The sequence below is a fragment of the Giraffa tippelskirchi genome, chromosome 1, assembly GCF_054371585.1.
Source record: "Giraffa tippelskirchi isolate mGirTip1 chromosome 1, T2T-mGirTip1v1.2.pri, whole genome shotgun sequence".
Taxonomy (NCBI): domain Eukaryota; kingdom Metazoa; phylum Chordata; class Mammalia; order Artiodactyla; family Giraffidae; genus Giraffa; species Giraffa tippelskirchi.
The window spans coordinates 128,507,268-128,532,785 of NC_137275.1; the positions used below are offsets into that span (position 1 = coordinate 128,507,268).

The following is a 25,518-nucleotide window of genomic DNA, read 5'->3' on the forward strand; positions in this document are numbered from 1 at the left end:
ACATCAAAAAAAAAATGCCATGCATAATTCCACCAGGATTAAGTAGTATCCACATATAGAGAAATAGTGCTTTCTCAAAGACATGGAGACAAAAACCTTGTTCAGAAAACAGAGTTTTTCCATTGGCTAGATTGTAGAGCATGTGATGGAATTAGTCAAGAAACCACAGTGAATGCCTTGTGCAATATTTTCAATACTAGTGGAGTATCTGCCCAATGCTATCACAGGACTGTTGTAACTCCTGCCTGGGTATATTAGGGCTGCTGGGCGAGCTAGCAGTGGATTTGGACTTGTGTGTGCCCTTGGCCAAAGTGGCTGCCAACTTAGGCTCAGTGATGAGTAGACACATATGTGGCTATTTCAATTTTGTAAACTGAAAATGTTTCCACAGTGGAAATTCACTCCCCACAATGATAAATTTGATGGAAACTGTTTTCAGGTGGTGAAATGTTTGAGGGTGCTGAGCAAAACTTCAGGAAGGAAGACAGCATTTCTGTGAAAATGTGTTAAAATACAGATGCATGCTTACTGTCACCTACATTTGATTCTGCTGACATAGCTAAGCTTGAAATTTGTTAGGCAAATTATGTGTAAAAATGGCACCAGGATAATATTTAAATTCTTGTGATAATTACTAGCTTGCGAATAAAATTCTTTTATTTGGAGACACCATATACATGCTTATTTAAAAAACCACAGTAGTGATAAGTAAAACATGCTGCCTATATGTCAAAATGAAAACAACTACTGGTATATTTGGTATTGATGGGACTGTGGACTTTAATCTACTTTTGTTTCTTTTTTTTTTTTTTTTGCGTTGTTTTTATTACAAAATTAAATCATGAATTCACTACTTCCTAATGGAGTCAGCTATGATTTCTTAGTACAGTAGTTGCTTAACTTGCATTATCACAGCTGGGAGTTTGCAGATTCCTGAGTTCCAGCCCCAGCAGTTCTGACATGGAAGTCCAGCCTGGGACCAAGTGTCTGCATTTTTGATTAGCTACCCGACCATGCTGATGCAGACAAGTTCACCTACCCCACTTCATGAAGACTCTTTTATTTGGCTGCACTTCCAGAGTATTACTTGCAAAAGGGATTAAAAGATAGTCCTGCAGACCTTCATAGCGAAGTCGCTTAGTCATGTCCGACTCTTTGCGACCCCATGGACTGCAGCCTGCCAGGCTCCTCTGTCCATGGGATTTTCCAGGCAAGAATCGTGGAGTGGGTTGCCATTTCCTTCTCCAGGGGATCTTCCCAACCCAAGGATCAAACCCGGGTCTCCTGGATTGCAGGCAGACCTTCATACAAGTCCCTTATAACTTGACATACAAAACAGAAACAGACTCACAGACTTAGAGAACGAACACATGTTTTCTGAAGGAAAGGATGAGGGGGAAGGGACACTTACAGAGTTTGAGATGGACATATACACACTGCTGTATTTAAAATGGATAACCTACAAGAACCTGCTGTATAGCGCAGGGACCTCTGCTTAGTGCTAGGTGACAGTCTGGATGAGAGAGGAGTTTGAGGAGAGTGGATACATGTGTACGTATGGCTGAGGCACTTCACTGTTCACCTGAAACTGTGACATTGTTTGTTAATCAGCTACACCCCAACACAAAAGTTCTAAAAAATAAATAAAATCAAAAAAGAGTCTCTCATAAATAATGCTTATAGTTTTCCTGTCACTGATCCTCTTGTCTTGAAAAGAAACATTTTTTGTCTTCCATACACATATTCCTTCCATATTAATATATTTCTATATAGTTTTTGGCCTTGGAGGAAAGACCATATAGTGAGTCACAGACTGATATTTAAAAATCAATCCTATAGCCTCAAAATCTAGCTGATTCTACTCTGTTCCAAAGTATGTGAAGTAATGAAAATAAGACACTGGGATGATTTCTGTGAAAAACATGAAACGGATTAGAAAATTAAGTACTAAGTGATAAGCAAGTAAAAGTAGATTATGATAGGATTTTAGAACAAGATGAGGAGCTTCGAAATTGTAGACATAGCAATAGAAAAAGAAACTCAAGTGAAGCACTTAAAGTAAAGAAGAAATAAAAGTGGAAAAAGAACAAGCACAGTGACCTGTGAGACAGTATCATGTGGTCAAAAAACATGTCATTGGATTATCAGAAACGGGATAGAAGAGAAAAAAAATTTGAAGAAGTGAAAGATGGAAATTCCAAATTTGGTGAAAACTATAAACTCAAGGATTCGAGAAAGTCACTCAACCTTATGGATGAAGAAAACCACATCAAGTTACATCATGATCAAATTGCTGAAAACTGGCGATAATGAAAAAATCCTAAAAACTGCTAAAAAAGTTACATTATATTTTTAGAAAAACATCATAGGAGAAAATCTTTATGACTTTGATAGGCAAAAAATCTTTTAGAACATAAAGGCATGAACTCTGAAAGGAAAATTTGATATATTAGAGTTTTTCAAAATTAAGAATGTCTGCACTTTAAAAGACGCCATTAAGGAAATGAAGAGGTAAACCACAGACTGGGGAAAATATCTGAAAAACATGTATCTGATGTGCGAATATATAAATAACTTTTTCAAGTCAATAAAAGAAGACAAAAATTCAACTTAAATATTTGAACAAAGAAGATATTATATGATTGGCAAACAAGCACATGAAAAGGCGCTCAACATTATCAATCATTAGAGAAAACGGTGATTAAAATCACCAAGAGCTACCCCTACATACCCGCCAGAACGGCTACTGCTAAAAGCCCAACCAAAGCAAATGTCGGGCAGGCTTTGGGGAAACTACAGATCTCACACAATGTCGAATGCCGACGGCAAAGTGAAATGGAACAGAAACTCGGGAAATCAGTTTGGGAGCTTCTGTTCTATGATCCAGAGATTTCATTTCTAGTTATTTATCAAACAGCAGTGGACACGTCTAACACAAAGACTTGTGGGCCTACACTCCTAGCAGCTTTACTCACTAGCTCCCACTGGAAAAACACAAAGGTCCATTAACTGATGAATGGATTTCAAAAACGCAGTTGTAATTGATCACTCTAGCTATACTAACATGGTGAACTTCCAGAGCACCGTGCTAAGAGAAAGAAACAAAACACAAAGAATGTATACTGTCTGATTCCAAACACAGCCCTTTCGTATCCGTGGGGATTTGATTCCAAGAGTCCCCCACATTTGCCAAAATACCTCCTTGTTCTCAAGGTCACAGTCTGCCCTTCATATTTACAGTTTTTGTATTTACAGATTGAACCAACCACAAATGAAAATTTCGATAAAGAAGAGAGGGTACAGGTGGGAGGCAGGTAAGGAAGGGCTTCTGCATCTTTCATAGTGGGAATCGATGTAATTAGCCCAGAGATATATTTAAAATCAAAGTGTTGGTATTCTTTAAAATTACAAAGGTGATGAAAAGGAGATTTAAAAACAAAAACTGTTAGCATCCCTTGTTTCTGGGGTGATAGAGGGAGGGGTGGGACAAATTTTTATTTTTCAGTTTAGACCCTTTGGAGCTTTCCATATTTTAAGAAATAATGTTTATGGATAACTTATACAGTAATAAAATCTAACTCGGCAAATGAATGGGTAGACGAATTAGGAAAATAATAAAAGATCTAACTGACCAAAAATGCCTGGAATACATTATTTTTAGGTGAAAGAGTTTATTGCAGAATACTTTGTATAAAATAATTGTGGAAAAGAAAAAAGGAGAAGTTTATAAATATATTTGCAAATGAAAAAAAATGTCTGAAAGCCCTTTGGTATAAATGAAACTGCCAACAGGGTTGTTTCTGGAGAGTGAAATTCACGATCAAAAAAGACTTTACATTTTTACTTTACATACTTCGGTGCTGTTTGTATTAAACATAGAACAATATGCTTAAATACGTAATATCATTAAATGGTGGTGGTGATGGTGGTTCAGTCGCTAAGTTGTGTCCGACTCTTGTGACCCCATGGACTGTAAGCCTGCCAGGCTCCTCTGTCCATGGGATTCTCCAGGCAAGAATACTGGAGTGGGCTGCCATTTCCTTCTCCCAATACCATTCAGTTCAGTTCAGTTCAGTCGCTCAGTCGTGTCCGACTCTTTGCGACCCCATGAATTGCAGCAGGCCAGGCCTCTCTGTCCATCACCAACTCCTGGAGTCAACCCAAACCCATGTCCATCGAGTCATCCAACCATCTCATCCTCTGTCGTCCCCTTCTCCTCCTGCCCCCAATCCTCCCCAGCATTAGGGTCTTTTCCAATGAGTCAACTCTTTGCATGAGGTGGCCAAAGTATTGGAGTTTCAGCTTCAACATCAGTCCTTCCAATGAACACCCAGGATTGATCTCTTTTAGAATGGATTGATTGGATCTCCTTGCAGTCCAAGGGACTCTCAAGAGTCTTCTCCAACACCACAGTTCAAAAGCATCAATTCTGCGGCGCTCAGCTTTCTTCACCGTCCAACTCTTACATCCATATATGACCACTGGAAAAATCATAGCCTTGACTAGATGGACTTTTGTTGGCAAAGTAATGTCTCTACTTTTAAATATGCTATCTGGGTTGGCCATAACCTTCCTTCCAAGGAGTAAGCATGTTTTAATTTCATGGCTGCAATCACCATCAGCAGTGATTTTGGAGCCCAAAAAAATAAAGTCTGACACTGTTTCCACTGTAATACCATTAAATATTGTTTTTTAAACATGTAGTTAAAAAAAATGAATTGGCAATTACCCTAAAAAATATGGGACACGTGCCCTTGAGCAACATTCTAAAGGATGAAAGAGGTGACAGAATTCTATCCTTTATGGGTTCAGGCCATGCTTGGAGGACCTGGCCTCCTCTGATGAATCACATTAATATACTTTCCTCTTTCCGTACGTAATTTGCTTGCAGTTATAGGAAATTCAGAAAGTAGAGAGGAAGATAAAATTTACTTACAACACCATTATTTAGAGATAACCACTGTTAGTTAACATTCTGGTATGCCATTTTCCATTGGCATTTTTTTAAAAACGCAAAACTGGGATCCCTATCTACATTCGGTTCTGTGACCTGTTTTTAAGACTGTATCAAGGCTACTTCTTCCTGTCATTTACCCCCTTGCCTGTTGTATCACATGCAGGGCTGTGAGGTGTCTTATTGGAAGGTGGTACCATACTTACTTTACCCATTCCTCTGCTTCCCTGCCCAAGCTGCTTCCATTTTTTTAGTATCAGAAATAATGCTGCAAAGATGTCCTTTGCTCATGTACCCTACCCTTGTTCAAGTCCCCCGTTAATCTTTGTTGAGGTTAAAAATCCTAGAAGTGGGATTCCTGGGCTCAAGAGCATAATATGTTTAAGTCTTCTGATATATATTTTGCCAAATTGTCCTTTAGGCATTTTCACACAACTGGATATCTGTATTTCCCTGTACTTTATCCAGGAAAGGTTATTGTTCTTTTCATACTTACTAAGTTAGTCCATGTTCGATGCATGTGACAAGGGCTCAGGGCTGGGGCAATGGGATGATCCAGAAGGATGGGATGGGGAGGGAGGTGGGTGGGGCGTCCAGGAAGGGGAACACATGTAAACCCATGGCTGATTCATGTCAATGTATGGCAAAAACTATTACAATATTGTAAAGTAATTAGCCCCCAACTAAAATAAATAAATTTATAAAAAAAAAAAAAAAATCCTCATGATTTGCTGGCAAAAAAAAAAAAAAAAAGTTATCTTTTACTTTTTAATATAATTTTTTTGTTTCGTTGCTATCGTTCAGTCACTCAGTCATGTCTAACTCTTTGAGACTCCCTGGGCTAAGTAAGTAATATACACATGTTGAAAATCAGAAAATTAAGATCGATATAAAGAAAAAAATTAAAAAGACTCAAAATCTCACCATGTATGAAAAAACACTATGAACACTTTGGTGATGAATTTCCAGAGCTTTCATATTTGCATATACCCTTAAGAAAATGGAACCAGACTGTTTATGCTTATAAATATATGTTTATAAATATACATGTTTATGTTTATATATAAATATATATTTATGTTTATATATTAAGTTTATAATAATATGGTTATATCAGTAAACAGTACAGTGTAAACTATATATACATAAGTATAATTTGGGAACCAATAGTATTAATTGCATACCATCTACAGACAACATTAATTTATTTAATCACTGTTGCTCAAATAAGTTATTTTCAACCTTTGATTACTATAAATAAACCTGTAGTAAACATCCTTATAGGATAAATGTTTAGTTGTTTGTCCAATATTTTTAAAGCTATATTTCTATAAGTGGAATTATGATAAGTCAAATAAGATGCATATTTTTAAGGATCTTGAACTCTGATACTAAATTAATTTCTGCAAAGATGATACTAATTTATATTCTCACAGCAATGAAGAAAGCTCATTTCACTTGATCTTTGTCAAGAGCTTTTATCAAGTTGCAAGCCTTTGCCAATCCTCTAAGTGAAAAGCAACACGGCTTTAATTTAATTTTCTATGAATATTTATCATGTATTTATCAACCACTTGTGTTTCTCATGTGATGAATTGGTTGTCTACATTCTCTGCTCATTTTTACATTGAGATGTTTATCATTTTTCCTAATTATATATAGGAACTTTTTATATCATAGATATATTTAATTTATACATTAATTTGTCAAATATATTCTAAATACTTTTCTCATTTTATCTTTAGCTTTTTAATTTTGTTTACAGTATTTACCGTGCACAAAAGATTAACATCTTTATCTTGTCAGTTTACTAATCTTTCTTACCAATCTTTGCTTTAGGTGTTCCCTCTTAGAAATATCTTCCCCAACCTAAGATTATAGATATACACACCTACGTATATATTTACTAATTTTCACTATTTTTCACTATTAGTTTTTTCACAATATTTTATATGCATAAAAACTCAGAAACAAATGTAACAGCACTAACATCAAACACGTATTTATATTTTGTCACATTTACTTCAGTTCTCTTTTTTTTCCTCTTTCTTTTTTTATGTCACCAATATTACTAAAGCTTGATCATAATTTTCTCCTTTCTTTGTCTCCAAAGTCATCATTATATTGAAGTGACTGGGTGTTATTATCACATATGATTTTGTACATTTATGACATACAAATAAACAGCCACAAGCAATATATATTTTGTATGTTTTGCCAAAAATGGCCTCATAATGCAAGTAACGTTTTTGAAACTTGCTTATTTTTACCCAAACTTATTCTTGAGATTTATTTATTTCGCTATACAGATCCCTAAGTTTTCTATTTTTTTAAAATCTTATTTCATTAAGTGAATAAACCACATCTTATTTGTCCCTTTAATGATTTTTTGTTAAGGAGCAATTGAGTTGTCTCCTCTTTTCCATGATGATAAACTCCATGGTGAGGAGCCCATGTCCCCCTGCACGAGTGTGAGACTATCTCTGAACAATGTGGCTCCAGGGTACTGTGAGGACCCACAGGGCTATAGAGTGAGATCCTTCAGTTTGGCTGTGGAGTTACAAAACTGTCTCCAAGGTACCAAGTTGCCCTCCTTCCAGCAATACCCAAGAATTCTCATTTCCCTACATGCTTGCCAAAACCGGTGTTATAAGACATTGCTTTTTACTAATCCAATGGGTAAAATGGAATCTTTTTGTTATTTGTTTTTTCTTGATTACTTTTGAGATGTTTATTGATTTGTGTGGGTTCTCCCCTCTGTGGATGGCCCATTCATATCCTTTGACCATTTAGAAAAATTGTAGTTTTCTTTTTTAAAAAAGAACTCATTTATTTTCAGTTATTGATTTTTTTTTCTACCATGGAAACTATTTACAAATCGATGAAACTTTGCTATGGTCTGTAACCAAGATACGTGCAGAAGGATTTGCTATCACATTTGAAGCAAGGCACATGAAGACAACTGCCAAATTCCTTAGACTGGATAAGAGAAATTTAAAAGGCAAGAGAAGTTCGTGTAACAGATTAATGTGCTGATCAACACCATCATGAAAGCAACTTGTCATGGTCTAACTCTTAGTGTTGTCTTTTTCCCTCAGTACCGTGTAAATAAAAGAAAGATATGTCCTAACCAGAAAAAAAAAGAATGCATTTCTAAGAGGTATAACTTCCAGTTAAAACATGAATGTCATCATGATGCAATGTAAAGCTCATTACTATAATCAACAGTATTTGGATTGCCTATTTTTCAGATTTCCCCATTCTGTTCAGGCCTTCAGAAGGAAAATTACTCTGCTTCAACACCAAGGAACTATTTCAAGACTCTGGATCCAAACTGTCAAACTGTTTCCCTGTGACAACCCGGTTTGCCAGCAGCTGTGTGGGAGCAGGACCCCTGGGGCAGCGTGGCCCCTTGACGTGCTCCTGCCTCCCTCATTCCCTGTGAAGAGCCTGTTCTCCCTGACAGAGGCCCGTGAGCACAGGTCCTGGGAGTGCTGTGGGGAGCAGAGACCAGGGATGCACTCTGGAGCTTGCGTGCTGGCTGGCAGAGAGGTGAGCCAGAGGGAGACCAGACAGCGTATAAGCAGAGAAAATGGCTAGTCACTTCTGAGAAAGGTGAGTTTGTGCAGAGAGCAGAGGTGGTGTGATGGATTTGAAACAGAGGCACGAGGTTATTCAGTGGAGGAAAGACCTCCTGGGTCTGAGTGACCAGAGGCAGCTCCCTGAGGTTGGAAGGGCAGGGGGATGGCAGGATGGAAGATCCTGGGTTGTGGGGGTGAGAGGAGGGCTCGGCCTGGAGCAGAGTCGGTGGGGAGGATGGAGGAGGTGAGGGCAGAGAGGAGGGCAGGTGAGGGAGCCGGGCTTCCTTTCAAGAAGCCACATGAACCTCTAGATGGCTTCAAGTGGACCCACTTACCTGATAGAAAGATCACGGCAGCTGCAGGGGCCTCTGTGAAAGGTTGTGGACGAGAGAGCGGAGAAGGGGGATGCTGAGGGAGATGGGGAGATGCCAAACAAGGTGACGATGACCTTTAGATATGGGAGGGGCTGTGCGTGGAGGGGAAAGAGACGCCCCATGCTCCTCCTACAGATCAGAACTTCTCACGCTCCCCCACCTGGGGATGTCTGTCCTCAGAACTGGAACCCAGTTCCCAGCAGGGATTCAACAGATTAGTCTTAAAAATTGAATGTGCTAAGTAAACACACATGAAAGTGGCTGTTTGATGTCCGAAGCCAAGTTCTGCCAGGAGTACCTGCTGTCTACAGCCTTGGCTGGAGCCTGAATCTGAAAGAGCGTCTGTGCTTTGTTTAGGATAAAGTGATCCTAGTGTCTGTGTGAAGCCAGAGGGCTGCTCAGTGTGGGGGTGGGGAGCTGCCAGCTCCTGGGCAACTGGGAGATCTGGGAGAACTGGGATTCAACCATCAACTGGCTGTGGACACTGTGTCTTCCCCCACCTGCTCCCTGCCTTGGTTTCCCCCTCTGTTAAGTGAGTTTTGAGCGGCCAGCATGCATCACTCTGTCATCAGCATCTAAGGGTGCTCAGCTTCCTCCTCCTGGAGGTTACCCTCCTGAACCATGGGCTCAGGGCTGGGCTGCTTTAGAAGCTGCTACAGGAGAAAGGTACCTCTTTGGCTTCCCAGAAGTCACTCTCAGCTGAGGGGGGGAGGGGCTGGATTCAGGATCCAATTGTGGGGCCTTGGGGAATAGCACCCAATCATGCAATGGGGCCAAGAACTCTGACCACAGAGCTGGGGCTGCACCAGCAGTAGGCAGGGTCTCACCACAGTGGGCTGAGCCCGAATGGAGCGTGGTCTTCAAGAGCTGGGCAGCTGCCTCCTGCCCCACAAGGCGCTGCTCGTGCCCAGGAAAAGCTCTCTCTCATCAGCAAGTAGGCGGGGCACAGAGGAGCCAGGCCTATGCTGCAACAGCAGGAGGCTCTGGGAAGCCTGGGTGCATCTGAAAAGTTCAAGTGTGCTTGGAGGCTAGGAGGTCCACGATGCACACAGGGGAAAAGAGCCAGAGGAGGGGTTGGTAGAGCTCAGAGAAGCAGTTGACTCCATCACCAATCATATTGCCACTTGGATTTCTAGTAAACAGCTCAGACTTGAAATGGCCAAAAGGAGACGCTGGTTTTTCCCCCCATATCCTGGGGCCTCAAAGCTTTCCCGCTAAACAGTGACTCCATCTTGGAGTTTCTCACGCTCTTTCTCCTACATCCCACAAACAAACCATCACCAAGTTCTGTGGGCTCAACGTGCAGCCAGGATTGGACCACTTCTTCCACTGTTGCTACTCCAGTCAAAGCCAGAACCTTGCAGTGGCCTCCCAGCTGTTCCTCTGTTCCTCTTCCTGCCCTCCCACCAACCTGATGCTGGAAGATATAGGTCAGGCCGTGTCACTTCTCTCCCGATTACCACCTGACACTACATATATTTCCAAATTTGTTTGGTGTCTGTCATCCTGCATGAGAAGAGGCCTTTGTTTTGTCCACAGATGTGACTCAGTGCCTCAGGAAAAGCTCACAGTTATGTCTGAGTGAGCGAACGGACAGCTCCTCTTCTCACGTGGCATCCATTCTACCGTCAACAGAGGCAGTTGATCGTATCATGAAATTCCATCCCTGCCACAGCCCTCGAGGCTTCAGGGTTATTACATGATATGCCAGGATGAAAACCTCCTCCTCCTTGTGGTCCATTGCCTTGTTCACTTCCCGTCCTGGCCCAGGACTACAGCACCACCTTTCCCGAGGCAGCAGCAGAGGAGGGATTTTAAATCACAAGGGACGCATTTCAGTCACAGCTCTGCCTCTAGTTAGCTAAATGCCCCTCTCCTCCTCTAGGAGCTGCCATGCGGAGCTCACAGCCGCTCATGTGAGCAGCGCTTTATAGATGCTACAAGCCAGGTGCTAATGGCAGCCACTATATTAAACACACACTCCACTTTTCCCCTTTCCACAGGCTCCCCTCCGAAACTATCCTAGAGAAAGAATGTCTCCCTCTGGGTGAACCTGTGGGGAAGCTTATTGTTCCTTCTCCCCCAGAGACCCCCTGTCCCTCCTGAAGGCCCAGAAGGATGGAGTGTTTCATCCTGTCTCTTCCCTGGAATTGGACTGATTCCCAGACCCCTGTCCAAGCCCTAGTAAGGCTTCTGGTGAGCCTCTGAGCTTTCTGAGGTTACAAAGGGTTTATCTAAACTCTGCAAGTCTCAGAAATCAAAACCACAACCATTTTCCTTCCTTCTTTTCTTCTCCCCTTCCATTCCTCCCTCCCTTAGCAGTTTTGGAATAAATTAAGTACTTGTCATATCCTTTCTCAGGGCTTCCTAGGTGGCTCAGTGGCAAAGAATTTGCCTGCCAATGCAGGAGCCTCAGGAGACAGGTTTGATCCCTGGATCGAGAAGATCCTCTGGAGGAGGAAATGGCAACCCACTGCAGTATTCCTGCCTGGGAAATCCCATGGACAGAGGAGCCTGGCGGGTTATAGTCCACGGGGTCTCAAAGAGTCGGACACAACTAAGCAACTGAGCACACATGTATTTCCTTTCTCTCCCACATCCACGCAGTTTTCTGAGTTTAGTTCTTGGGGAAATGGGAGAAGATGGAGAAGTATTAATGCAAGACCTCCTAGGCTATCTGTTTGCCAATTAATGAGCATTTTCTGAGTGGAAAAGATGCCTTGGGAGGTGAGAACCATAGAGCAGAAACCACCCCTCGGCTGTGCCCCGGGGGAGGGATGGCTCAACCACACAAGTTATGAGAAGACTTACTGGGCTGTGTGGTCTGAGGTCTTCCACTGTGGTGTTTATCAGAAATTTTTTTCTTGGTTAGTATGACCCTCAGTAAGAACACAGGGTACACCTGCAAGATAGAACATGCCAAGGTGCACATGCGCACACACATCCCCCACGCCTTGAAACAAAGGCTCATGCAATATTATTTGTCCTTACTCAAGCAACGCATTTGAGTATTTTCTATTCTATTTCTCAAAAAAGTTTTTTTAATTAGGTAAATGGACATGACATAAAATTTACCGTCTTAATTTTTAAATGTACAGTTCGGTAATGGAACAAATATTCACATTGCTGGGCACCCAACCTCCAGAACTTTTTCGTCTTGCAAAATTGAAACTTCATCTCCATTAAAGAAAAACTCCCCATTTCCCCCTCTGCCAATCCTTGACAACCACTTTTCTACTTTCAGTCTCTATAAATTGACTACTCTGGGGACCTCACAGAAGTGACACCATACTCTATTTGTCCTTCTGGGACTGACATTTCATTTAGCATAATGCCCTCATGGTTCATCCATGTCATGGCATGTGTTCGAATTTCCTTTTTTTTTTTTTAAGGCTGAATAATATTCCATGGCATGTACATGCAACAATTTATTTATCCACTCAAACATGCAGCTATTGCGAATAACGCCACTATGAAAACAAGTACAGTATGCAAATATCTCTTTGAGACTGCTTTCTCTTCCCCTCTCAACTCCCTCTCTGCCTTTATCATGGCCCACAGATCACCTGTCTTCACTTCTGTGCCCTCAGCCTCATTCCTCTGACTTTGCCATCCCCATCTCCCAAACTGCTGACACTTCCTTTAAGATTTGGGGGTCCCAGTTCTGGAGCCAACCACACAGTGTCAGCAGCAGCCTCCTTGGGGCGAAAACGTGTGGACACGCCTCAGGACCCAGGCACACTCTGCCTGGGTTCAATCCAGAGCTGGCGGTGGAGATGAATGTTCTAGTAAATTGTGATAAAGTATGAAAATATTCTATCAAGGGTACAACAAATTTTGAGGACTTTGCTTCAGCCTTTCTTGAATAATTAATTCCTGTTTTTGGATAGGCAGTCATGCTTTGTTGCCCAGAAAACCTTGAAAGGGAATAATTTAGACTCATCTAGAAGTTGAAGTGAAGGCAAAAAAAGCCAAAAATGCTCTTATGAAAGCAAGTTACTGAATGATTTTGTCTTAAATAAGATGAAATATATAACACATTTATAAGAGTGCCTCAACACATAGTAAGGACTCAATAAATGTGAGTTATTACTGTTAAACCATGACACAATAATATATTATTATAAAGTGTTAGTTGCTTGCACTGGAGCCCACCAGGCTCCTCTGTCCATGAGATTCTCCAGGCAAGAATACTGGAGTGGGTAGCCATTCCCTTCTCCAGGGGTTCCTCCTGACTCAGGGACTGAACCCGGGTCTTCTGCATTGAAGAGAAAACACAAATATAAGAAAATGCCTTCTCATCCACTTCCCCCTAATACTCCACTGTCATAAACAGTAAACAGTTTACTTTTCTAGGGCAAAGGTAGAAAGATGCCATTTATATCAAAAGCCATTGTTATTCCATATACTGATTATCGATCACTGGCCAAAACTAGGGGGCCAATAAAGCACACTGATCTAACGTTTAATGTTGTATTACATATAAGATGCCCAAGATGAAATTATAATTTACTCTTTTCTATTGCATGATTATTTCCCATATTTCAGGAAGTCTTTCCCCTTTCAAGGCTGCCAGTTTTCAGTAATAATAAGTGGTTAACTTGGCAGATATTTTCAGAGGAAGCAAGGAGAGTTGAGATTAAATTTTGCCCCATCTTTTTGCCTCCAGGCATAAACGCTTGCATTTAAGGAGATTCAGGACAGGATTACTAAGAGAGAGAGGAAATCAAACACATTTAGGGAGCCAAAATCACCAATAGGTGCCAAGTAGGTTGTTGTTAATAAAAACATCTGAAGAGAAAAGGTCCATTTGTATTCAGTAAATCATGAGCTCAAGTCTCCCACCCATTGGGTTAGACTGTTGGGTTCAATCTCTTGGACTTCAAAGTTTCCTTGGCTCTTTAAGCCTTGAGTGATAACATTTCCATTTGATAAACACAGCTCATCTCCTATGGTTAATGCTTGTAGGAGGAAAAAACAATTAGCCAATCACAAATATTTCTGTGTCAGTCTGACTCCCTGGAGAGAAATGCAAGGCTTTAAAAAAAAAATCAAAACATTTAGTTTAGTGAAGAACCAAGGATGGCTATAATCATGGCAGGACCTTGAACACATTAGCAATTAGCTTTGGTTAAAGAAGTAAAAAGAGAAGCAACTCTCTTAACCATAAGGCACTTTAGCATAATGGGTGTGTGTGCATGTGTGGGCAGTGGCACCCCACTCCAGTACTCTTGCCTGGAAAATCCCATGGACAGAGGAGCCTGGTAGGCTACAGTCCATAGGGTCACTAAGAGTTGGACACGGACACGACTGAGCAACTTCACTTTCACTTTTCCCTTTCATGCACTGGAGAAGGAAATGGCAACCCACTCCAGTATTCTTGCCTGGAGAATCCCAGGGACAGCGGAGCCTGGTGGGCTGCCGTCTATGGGGTCGCACAGAGTCGGATACGACTGAAGCGACTTAGCAGCAGCAGCAGCAGCATGTGTGTGTGTACTGAGTTGCTTCAGTTGTGTCCCACTCTTTGCAACCCTACGGACCGTAGCCTGCAAGGTTCCTTGGTCCATGGGATTCTCCAGGCAAGAATACTGGAGTGGATAGCCATTCCCTCCTCCAGGGGAACTTCCTGATCCAGGGATCGAAATTGCGTCTCTTATGTCTCCTGCTTTGACAGGCGGATTCTTTACCACTGGTGCCATCTGGGAAGCCTCACATAATGGTTACGCACACAGAGATCAGGCAGTGAGATAGACTTGGGTTCTAATCCAAGGCTCCTCAGATGGGAATAATATGGTCCCCATTCCACATCTGGACTTCTGTATGTAGGCACAGATCTTTAGAATTCTTTCATTTTAACACTGGACTCGCCAAAGGGAATGGGAAGGAAGAAGAGAGAAAGAAAGATAGATCAGTTGTTTTTAAAAATACTTTCAGGGACCACAATCTCCTTTGAGAATCTGGTGAAACTACAGACACTTTCGTCACACATCCAATTTTGTGTTCAGTTTCAGGACTCCTCTCCCCCTAAACCCGCACAACAATTCATGGACCTCAGATTAGGAATCTTGGTTTAGACTATGGGACAAATGAGGCCAAATCCTTGGGTTTTGTTTCCTTCTGAGTCATTTCATCTGACAGAGAGGAAAGTCTGTTCTCCTGCCAAAGACCACATCAGTAACCCTGGCCAACGAATATAGCTGTTGACAACAAAGGAGCTATATGAGAAGACGAGAACTCAGGCCACGATCACCATGACTTCAAATGCAAATCCAAGACCACCCCATCCCACCCCCAAATAAGCCTTTCGTCTCTCTATATAATTGTTGTTCCTTGGAATATGGGAAGAATACTCTTTGGCTGTGCGATGTAGTTCAGAAGGACTCTACAAGTTACATGTTATTTTGTTCCCAATCATAACCCTCTTTGATGTTTAAAAAAAAAAAGGAGACTGAATGTCCAGTTTGAAATAGAGTTAAGATAAGGAAATATTATGCAGCTTCAAAAATGATCCTTGTGATAATACTTTCTCCATTCGTCCCACTCTCTCCATCACCCACAGTGTCCACCAGCCCATTCTCTACATCTTCATCTCCATTCCTTCCTTGCAAATAGGTTCATCTATATCATTTTTCTATATTCCATATGTATGTGTTAATATACTATATTTGTTTTTCTCTTCCTGAGTTACTTCACTCAGTATGACAGGCTCTAGGTTCATCTACCTCACTAGAACTGATTCAGATTCCTTCTTTTTTATGGCTGAGTAATATTCCATTGTATATATGTACCAGGTGTAAGACAGATAGCTGGTGGGAAGTTGCTGTGTAGTACAAGGAGCCCAGTCTGGCACTCTGTGATGACCTGGAAGGGTGGGATGGGGGATGGGAAGGAGACTAGGGAGGGAGAGAATATATGTAGAATTATGGCTGATTTGCATTGTTGTATGGCAGAAACCAACACAATATTGTAAAAAAAAATTTTTTAATATTTAAATAAAAAATAGAAAAAATGATCATTGTGAAGACATGTCGCCATGGGGAAGATGCTTATGTTAAGATGAAAAAAACAAAGCAAGGAAAAAACACAGACTCCAAAGGTCTCTGTCTGTTATGATTCCAGTGATAAAAAGCTGCATCCTACAAACCAAGCTGAGCAAGTCTTGGGTAGATGGCTCATATCTGTTTCCAAAAGTTTTTAGTTTTTGGTATTATATGATTGTTATAGTTAGAAAGAAAGGAGCTACATGATAAATCTGTACAAAATCAGCCTGTTCTCCCAAAGGGTTATGGCTGATCTCCTGCTTCTACGTGGCCCTGCTTAGAAGGCTTTCTAAGTGAGCAGGTGGAGAAGACAGACCCCCAGAGGACTCAGTCAGAGCCCCACAGACCCCCACTGAGCACAAAACCTTGAGCCTGTGGCTGAAAGAGTAGAGAAAAGCACCTCCTCACTCCTGGCAGACCATGCACAGCTTGGGTCCTCGGCATCTGAGTCTGGGCTGAGGGGACACTGGTTCCTCCAAAGAGCATGAGGAATTTCATATCTAAATCCATGTGAGTTTCTGCTGTTTAGATTCCCCACCACCACCCACAAAGAGAGTCAGAAGTAAAGGACCCACTCCGGTGACAGACCCCTCCCCTGGGTCATGGGAGGTTAGCTACTCTCAAAACAGCCACCAAGAGAAAATTTCCAAAGAGCTTCTTGCAGGGCAACCTGCCAGGGGTGAGGAGGCAGCAGCTTCATCAATCAGGACTTGACCTTCTCGAGGTCACGGTCAGTCAGCACACCAGTCCTGAGCACGGAGGCTCCTGAGTAAGAGCAACACTGCAGCACAACTCTGACCTCAGACTTGGCTCACGTCCCTCAGGCAAGCTCCTAACCGCCTCCCTTTTATCTCCTCAGCCCAGTAGCTGGGGTGTCATGAACAGCAAGAGCCACCATCCTGCACACCTGGTATTTCCTTCCCAAAGTGCTCAGCACACACAGGCCTGCACTCATGCAGTAGCTCCTTCAGCGAGGTCCTGCTGACCCCCAGAGAGAGGGGTGTATATACGTATATGATATGTATAGGTACATCTCAGTCTCCCAATGCATCTCACCCCCACCCCCACCAAATGTCCACACATCCATTCTCTACATCTGTATCTCTTCCTGCCCTGCTAGTAGGACAAAGAAGTTATGATACAAATACACAGTGGAATATTACTCAGCCATAAAAAAGGAACAAATTGGGTCATTTGTAGAGACGTGGATGAACCTAGAGTCTGTCATACAGAGTGAAGTAAGTCAGAAAGAGAAAAACAAAAACCATATGTTAACACATATATGTGGAAACTTCCTGGATATTTTACTGTTGTCTCTGATCCTGAGGTTGTTTACTTCAGTTGTATCTGTTGGATGGAAACAATATAACCATGTGCTACCTTCCCTCTTTCCGGCTTCCCAGCTTCATGTTCAGCCAAGATGTTTTGGCAGTTTGAAACTGGCTATGGTAGGAGTGTTTATACCACAGGAATAGGCAAGGGCTACATATTAAAAAACAGAGACATTACTTTGCCAACAAAGGTCCATCTAGTCAAAGCTATGGTTTTTCCAGTAGTCATATATGGATGTGAGAGTTGGACTATAAAGAAACATGAGCACCGAAGAAATGATGCTTTTGAACTGTGGTGTTGGAGAAGACTCTTGAGAGTCCCTTGGACTGCAAGGAGATCCAACCAGTCCATCCTAAAGGAGATCAGTCCTGAATATTCATTGGGAGGACTGATGCTGAAGCTGAAGCTCCAATACTTTGGCCACCTGATGCAAAGAACTAACTCATTGTAAAAGACCTTGATGCTGGGAAAGATTGAAGGCAGGAGGAGAAGGGGACGACAGAGGATGAGATGGTTGGATGGCATCACCGACTCAATGGACGTGAGTTAGAGCAAGCTCCGAGAGTTGGTGAAGGACAGGGAAGCCCGGCATGCTGCAGTCCACGGGGTCACAAAGAGTCAGACACGACTGAGTGACTGAGCTGAACTGAACACGTGTGTGGCTGATGCATTTTTGTTGATTTCCCTGACTTAAGATGGTGATGGAGAAAATGTTAATAATGTTGATTTCGCTTAAAAAGATTTGCAGCTGTGTATAGCACCCCCCAACATGGAGAAAATTTTCAAGTAATAAAATACTGTTATCCAATTTAGTAAAGAAGTAGGTCACCCCACAGACTATTGAGTGCAGTTCAGACACATCTTTGTGGTTTCACTCTGATCTTACTTCTTGGAATAAATGAAAATATCAATGAAGTTCATGTTCATCAATTGCTTGACTTTGGGTCCAAGAGTTTGGCAAAAGTTCACAAGAGCATTCTATGGAGAATCAGTTGGCTATGTGGTATTTATAAGAATGGGTATTATATATATTAATATTTGTAAATGAGTGTTAGTCATCCTTTATACCAGTAAAACTGATGATTAACTTACGTGTGTGTGTGTGTGTGTGTGTGTTTCCCAGAAAGTCAGATGATAAACATTTGCCAGCACACCCCTGTTCTCAGTCTTAACCTGACACGTCCCCGACAGCCCTGACAGGTGCCAGGGAGTCCACCAGACAGACAAAGGGACAGACAGCACAAAATGGAAATGGCTCCTTTCCATTAGGAAAAGGAAACTTCAGCCTTCCCCATAAAGCCACCCAAATAAAATCATAAAATGGTTTATTACTTTTGATCCTATCTTCAAGAGCAATATTAAAAAAAGAAGAATTTGTTTTTTAAAAGTCTCATTTACCTTAGAAATAGTAGGAATAAAAAGAATCTTACCATGAAATAATTTTATAGAATTTCTATAGCAATACAAGGTAGAATAACTGTAAAAATGGACAGTTGAGACATAGGTCATTTGTCTAACTATAATAAACACAGCTGGATAGCTCATCATAAGTTGACCCTCTTGGTGAAAAAATAAAGAACTGATCTATATTTTGTACACAGAAGGGAAGATAATTCTTATGTAACACCCTCACCATGCTTCAAGTTCTTTCTAAACACTCTCCTGTTTTGGATAGTGTTTGGAGGGAGGGCCTGGTCCCTGTCTTGGAAGAGCTCAGATCCAGAGGGGCAGCAGGCCTGCCAACAAAGTGCCCCAGGCATGTGCTAGAGGCCTTGGGGACTCAGGGATGGGTTTGGGCACTGGTAGGCTTCCCGGGTGGTGCTAGTGGTAAAGAGCCTGCCTGCCAATGCTGGAGGTATAAGAGACACAGTTTCGATCCCTGGGTTGGGAAGATCCCCTGGAAGAGGGCATGGCAACCCACTCCAGTATTCTTGCCTGGAGAATCCCATGGGGAGAGGAGCCAGGTGGGCTATAGTTCATAGGGTTGCAAAGAAATGGACACGACTGAAGCGACTTGGCATGGCACAGCATGACGTGACAGGAGAGAAGACGTGGGCACTGATCCTGAGAACCAGGACAAGAGGGACTTGCCTGGATGAGAAAGAGGAGAGGTGCGCCAGGCAGAGCGACCAGCAGGAGGGGCCTGGTGTGTTCCAGAAGCCGAGGGGGAGCAGGAGATGTGACAGGAAAGGGACTGCAAGCTCAGTGGTAATCACCGCTCTTCAGCTCAGATCTTCATCTAAGCGTTGTGATTTTCATGTAAATGCTATCTCCCCACAGCTTCATAATTCTTTCCTCTTTCATGTCTGCTTCCGAAGCTTTCTCTAATCTGGTTGAGACATCGCCTTTGAACAAGGGCACACCTGCTCTGCTGGGCCTGTGAGGTGCGTGCGCACATGCATGTGTGTGTGTATGTATGTATGTGAATGTGTATGTGTGTTGAGGGGTGTGGGTTGGGTTTCTCTGTCTCCCTGCTACCTCTCCAAACACTTGATCCTTAAAACAAGGCTGCTGCCCCTGGTGATCTCGTCTGGAGGCTGCAGATTCTAGGGTCTGTGCAGGGACCAGGCCCCCGAGGCGTCACTCAAGCAGGAGCTGGCTCTCAGAGTTCCAGTTTGACTCGGCATTCCCTGGGAGATGCTCTGATCATGGAAGAGTGTTTGCAGCACAGTTCACTGCTGCCTGGCTGACCACAGATTCTGTGGGGATGGGTGAGCCCAGGATGGCAGAGTCCATCCGGGTATTCCATGCCGGGTCTGGGCCCTCATTGGCCTCCACACTCAGCCTCCTGCTTCCTCACGGGGGAGGGGTCAGGTGTGGGTAGCTGGGCATGTGCTGGAGGCTGAGGAGCCTGAACCAGCGCCGTGAGCTCCGCTGGGAGACAGAGTGTGGTCCTTAGGCCTAAATTCCCCTGACACAGAGTGAGGGCTCGGAAATGTGTGTTGAATGAAAAAATAAATGAATGATGAGGAAGACCACGGAGAGAGGGAAATATGGTGCTTTCTGAGAATCAGGTGGGGAGATGAGAGAGAGGCTGATAGAAAATGCAAGAGGCTTTCCAGGTTCCAGAATGTTCAAAGAGAGGGTGGGCCCCCTGGGCCAGGGACACCAGTTTTCCCAAGCATGTTCAGATGTTGACTATTTCTGCTCCAAGGCAGGATGAGCATAGATTTTTATTTTTTAGTTTTTTATTTTGGAGTAATTTTTATTTTGGAATAAAGTTAGGTTTACAGAAAAATTACAAAGATAAGATAGAGACTTGCCATGCATCCTGTACCCAGCTTCCCCTAGTGTTGCTGTCTTTCCTAACTATGGTACCTTTGCCAGAACCAAGAAAGGCACATCAGTGATAGTCGTTCAACTCCAGACTTCATTTAGAGTTCACCTATTCTTCACTAATGACTTTGAGGTTGTTGTTGTTCCAGGATCCAATTCAACCCATATGTGAATTCTGGATTTAGTTGTCATTTCTCCTTACTCTCCTCTGAAGTGGTAATTTCCCTATCTTTACTTGTTTGTCATGACCTTGAGAATCTTGAAGTTCAAATAGTCTGTAGCCCTTCAATTTGGGTTTGTCTGATGTTTTCTCATAACTAGACTAGGATTAGGGGTTTGAGGAAGGAATAGCATGGAGGTGAAGTACTTTTCTCCTTGCAGCCAAAGTTACACAATAAATACAATGTGACTTATCCCTGGAGATGTTAACCTTGACCTTGGGGCCAGGATTCTCCACTGCAGGGTTACCGGTTTTCCTTTTCCATACTCTCTAGTAAGTCTAGTCTTCACTTAAGCTGAGGGGATCCAAACTCCCTTCCAGGAGGGAAGAGCATCAACATATATCATGTGGAATTCTTCTCTATAATGACAGAAGCACCGTAATAACAGTTCTTTCGTTCCTTGGTCGTGTGGCAATTGAGGTTGAGTGAACACATTGGCCAGTTAGGAAATGACTGGAAATGTTGTCAAAATCCTAGAATTTTTTAAATCCTCTCAAGATATCAACTATTCTTTCCTTTTCACAGTTGGCCAAAGAGCTCTCTTAGCCAAACAGGCCGTCTTTAAACTTATTCCGGGGCTTCCCTAGTGACTCCGTGGTAAGGAATCCACCTGCCAATGCAGAAGACACGGGTTCAGTCTCTGGGTTGGGAATATCCCCTGGAGGAGGGTGTGGCAACCCACTCTAGTATTCTTGCCTGGAGAATCCCATGGACAGAGGAGCCTGGTGAGCTACACTCCATGGTGTTGCAAAGAGTTGGACATGACTTAGCAACCAAACAGCAACAAGCCTATTCTATCACTCTAACCCCAAATGTCTGAAAAATGGAAAACCTGATTTTAAAAAGAAGACCAAAATGAAATGAAAGCAACAACCAATCACTGACCTTGAGTCAGACCCTCTGCATATCACTGCTGCCCTGCATCAGCTTGGCACCATGGTATCTTTACCCTCCTTTATAGGGAGGCTCTTGCCTGGAGCACACAGCCCTGAGTGCCCATCCATACCCTCATCCCACCCACAGCCTCCTCCTGTCTTTCTTCTGTGGCACGTTCACCACCTTTTCCAGCTTTGAAAGCCTGAGAAGCAGACTGTATCCTGGATGGACTGAACTTTTATCAATCAAGAAAACTCTCTTGGGTGACTGTTTCATATTGAAGTATGGCAGAAACCATCACAATATTGTCAAGTAATAATCCTCCAATTAAAAATAAGATGAAAAATTAAAAAAAAACCCTTCTAAAATAGAAATGAGCAAACGACGGAGCAATCTATTCACAGCTGGGGCTCAGATCCTAAGAAAGTCTTCCCTCTCCCCTGTAACACCCATAGCAATGTTCCTGCCCACTCTCCCACCCACAGGCACCTAAGCACTGTCTGTGCTGTATGAGGAAACGTGGTCAGGAAGGCGGAAGATGAGTCTTACCTTGGCAGTATTCAGCGACTGCTCACCATAGCTCTTCAAATCCCCACGCCTTGTGGGGCAGCAGCCTCCTAGCTACAACCAGCAACTGGGAAACAATCCTGAAGCAGGAGCCCATTCCAGGCGTCTCAGTCACTTCAGCAGCTCATGGCTTCCTGCTGACGATGGCAAGCACCCTGCCGAGGTGGCAGGGTACCCCCCACCCCCGTCTGTGGTCACAGCTGCCTCCACCGAGCCCCGCCCCTCCCACCGGCTCTTCGAGAAAGCTTTCGTGGGTTTGCTGTGCCCAGGAAAAGCCTATGAGCAGCTTGTCTTTCTCTGGAGCTGGGCCATGTTTGTCACTGTGCCCCTCTGCCATCAGAAAGTTTTCCCAAGGGGCTTTGGTTTAACAACACGGAGGTGTTTTTCTTGCAGCGAGCCTGGCAGAGTTAGTAAACCTCCAAGTTAAGTCTGCAAGCTATTTCACGCTGCCTCGCAGGGTTGTCTGCAAGGCATGAAGGAGCTTGGGTTCCACTGCCTTGTTCTGTCTGTGTGAGCAAGGGGCCATCTCCCAGCCATGCTGGTTTTGTCTTGTCTTCCAAATAGTTCTGATGATACCCAGCTATGGGATACTAAGAGCACAAATGATAGAATAGAGAGGCAAAAATTTGGCTAATTCCCTTGCCTCTAGTAAGGGAATTCCCTTGACTCTAGTCCGTCCTTGATTCTGATCTCAGAGCCTTTTCAATTGTGCTATGTCACTCTACTATGAAAACTCAGAGGAGCAGAGAATGATGGAGGTGATGGGGAAGGACCGTAACATCTAGAATGATGAGGTGCTGTCCTTTACCACACCAGCTGAGGGACCAATGGGACCAAGAAGTTTGCCGAGATGCCCTCTGGAGACTTATTGGTTCAGCTGGACATAGTGAGCCACTGGCCTCCTACTTTCTGATCTGTGGACCAAAGGGAGCCAATGGGTGGTCTCCTCTCCTGCCTTTATGTCTGGGAACATCGATATGGAGGGGCAAGGATAGAATTTAGACACATTGGCTTCTACTCCTGCCCTGGGACTACAGTTCAGAATCTCAGCTTCTTCATGGAGTCCCTTCCCTTGGATTTTAGGATTAAGAGAGGAATTCGCTGTGAGTCTCTGGCAGGAAAGAGTTTTTTGACAGATGTTCATGGCAACCGTAGCAGCAACATAGAGATCTTGGGTTCTAAGACTCCTTGGAAACAATCTGTTTTATTTCTCCCAAAAGATTTTTTGTGAGAACAGACGGATTAATGTATAAAAAGCCTCTATTACAGTATTTAGCACATGAGAACTCCAAATAACTGGTAGCTGATGTGAATATCCCTAATCCAAGTGCTAAATCTGATCTTTTAGAAAAACTGCTTTGTCTTCTTCCATCTCCGACAGCAAAGGGCCCAGAACCGTGCCCAGAACTGGCTGCGCTCAGTGAATTGTGTGTGTTATTATTTTTGTATTCACTTCCTGACACCTGAGAATTGGACCTAAGCATTTACGCTCTGGTTTGAAGACTCCCGAACTGCTTAAACTTATGATTTAAAAGTTACTGATTTGATATATACAGGAGCTCAGCCTGGTGCTCTGAGACAACCTAGAGGAGAGAGATTAAGGTGGTGGGAGGGGGGCTCAAGAGGGAGGGGATATGTATATGTATATTTATGGCTGATTCACGTCGTTGTACAGCAGAAACCAACACAACACTGTAAAGCAATTATCCTCCAATTAAAAATAAAACAAAACTTGGAAGTTAAAAAAAATAAATAAAATCATAAATACAGAAATGTTGCTGAATTGAGGAGAGATTATTCAGTCCTATTATTTCAATTCAACTAACACAACAAACTTTTCTGATTGTTTACTGTAAGAACACACAAGAGGCTGAGGATGCAGATATAAATAAGCATGCCTGTCCTCTGTGGGAGCCAGTCTAATGTGTCTGGGAGGGGTCTGGCAGACATACAACTGTGACTGGGTGTGGTAAGTGCAGCCAAAGGTGCCTCAACAAGGCACAGTATTAGAACAGAGGCAGGAGCAACTCCATCAAGGACTGCTGGAGGACATTACCAAGGAGACGGCTTTGAACATGGTTTGTCACTAAGGATCCTGCAAACTCTCAGAGGCAGAGCCAGCATTGAGCTTTTTACTTACCAAGGGTCCTGTGATACCACCTGAATTATGTCTATTTTTTTTTAATCTATGGGGCTTAAATAAGTGAGTTGTGAAGAATTTTTACATACTTGAACTCAAGGATGCAGAGAATACAGTGGGAAACAGGGAGTCTACCTTTCTAAAGAGAAAATCCATTTCCTCCAATGACTTATCTATTCAAGGTTAGAGTGAGAGGGGATGTGAGAGGTTTGCAGGGAAAGGGGTTCAGGGAAGCTGGGATTTGTATGAATTTGGGAAAAAAAACTTCACCTTTCTGTCCACCGTCAACAGACAGGGATCGGAAAAAAAACCAAAAATGGATTCCAGCAGGCACCCAGAAAAGAAGGAGGAAATGACCTTACTCTTGGGTTTCAGTTGTCTAAGCAGAAGTGAAAGTTGCTTTCAGCCATTTTCACCCTGACAGAGTCATAGCATCCACAAGAAAGGCAGGGGGAGGAGAGGAGGAGCTGGGAGAGAAGATGGGAAGCAGCAAGACATATGAGGTGAGACGAGGGGTGTCCTTAGCAGAAACTTTTGTTGGAGAACCTCAGAGAGGGCTCCCAGGGCTGCGCTGAGATGAGACTCCAGCTCTGACCCTCCCCCCCAACCCCAGCTCAGTGTTCAACTTCACTGGCTGCCTAATTTATTTTTGCACATTTGAGGTGACATATGCAAAATTCGGAGCCATCCTTCCATGTGTTTGCAACAGCCTTCTGACATCAGAACATTTCTGAACAAAAAAAAATCAAAAGCTGTGGACAATAGAATAGCTGAAGGGAAGAAACATTAAAATAATCCAGTCCAAGACTCACTTAGGAAAGGTGGTGTGAGAAGGGGGGCAAATTCCCTCTGAAGAAAACAAGAATAAAGCCAGATAAAGTTGTCAAAATTCACTATTTAAAGGCACTGGAGCCTGACCAAAGGCAAATTGAGAAGTGTTTAATCTTGGAAAATTGCTCCTGCATCAGAATGGTCATGAGTCTGTGGTCTTCTTGTTTGGACTTTCTGTGCCTCATCCACACAACTTAGCTTGGCTGATGAGAAACACAGCTTTTTTTTTTTTAACTACTACTTATTTTTTAAAATATAATTTTACTTATTGGCTGTGCCAGTTCTCAGTTGCTGCTTGAGGGATCTGTGATCTTCCCTGTGGCATA

General features: G+C 42.8%; 1 protein-coding gene across 3 annotated transcripts in view; it reads right to left on the reverse strand.

Annotated features, from left to right (window-relative positions):
• BLK (BLK proto-oncogene, Src family tyrosine kinase) overlaps positions 1–22,386 on the reverse strand; it is a 52,135-nt gene extending 29,749 nt beyond the window's left edge. For 2 of the 3 annotated variants that reach the window (XM_081495591.1, XM_081495588.1), the window contains exon 1: positions 22,204–22,386. The gene's annotated coding sequence lies outside the window, so the exon portion shown is untranslated. Of the gene's footprint in view, positions 1–8,870; positions 8,922–22,203 lie in introns of those variants that run through there. The other variant, XM_081495589.1, reaches the window with a different exon arrangement.
• Between the last annotated feature and the right edge of the window lie 3,132 nt (positions 22,387–25,518).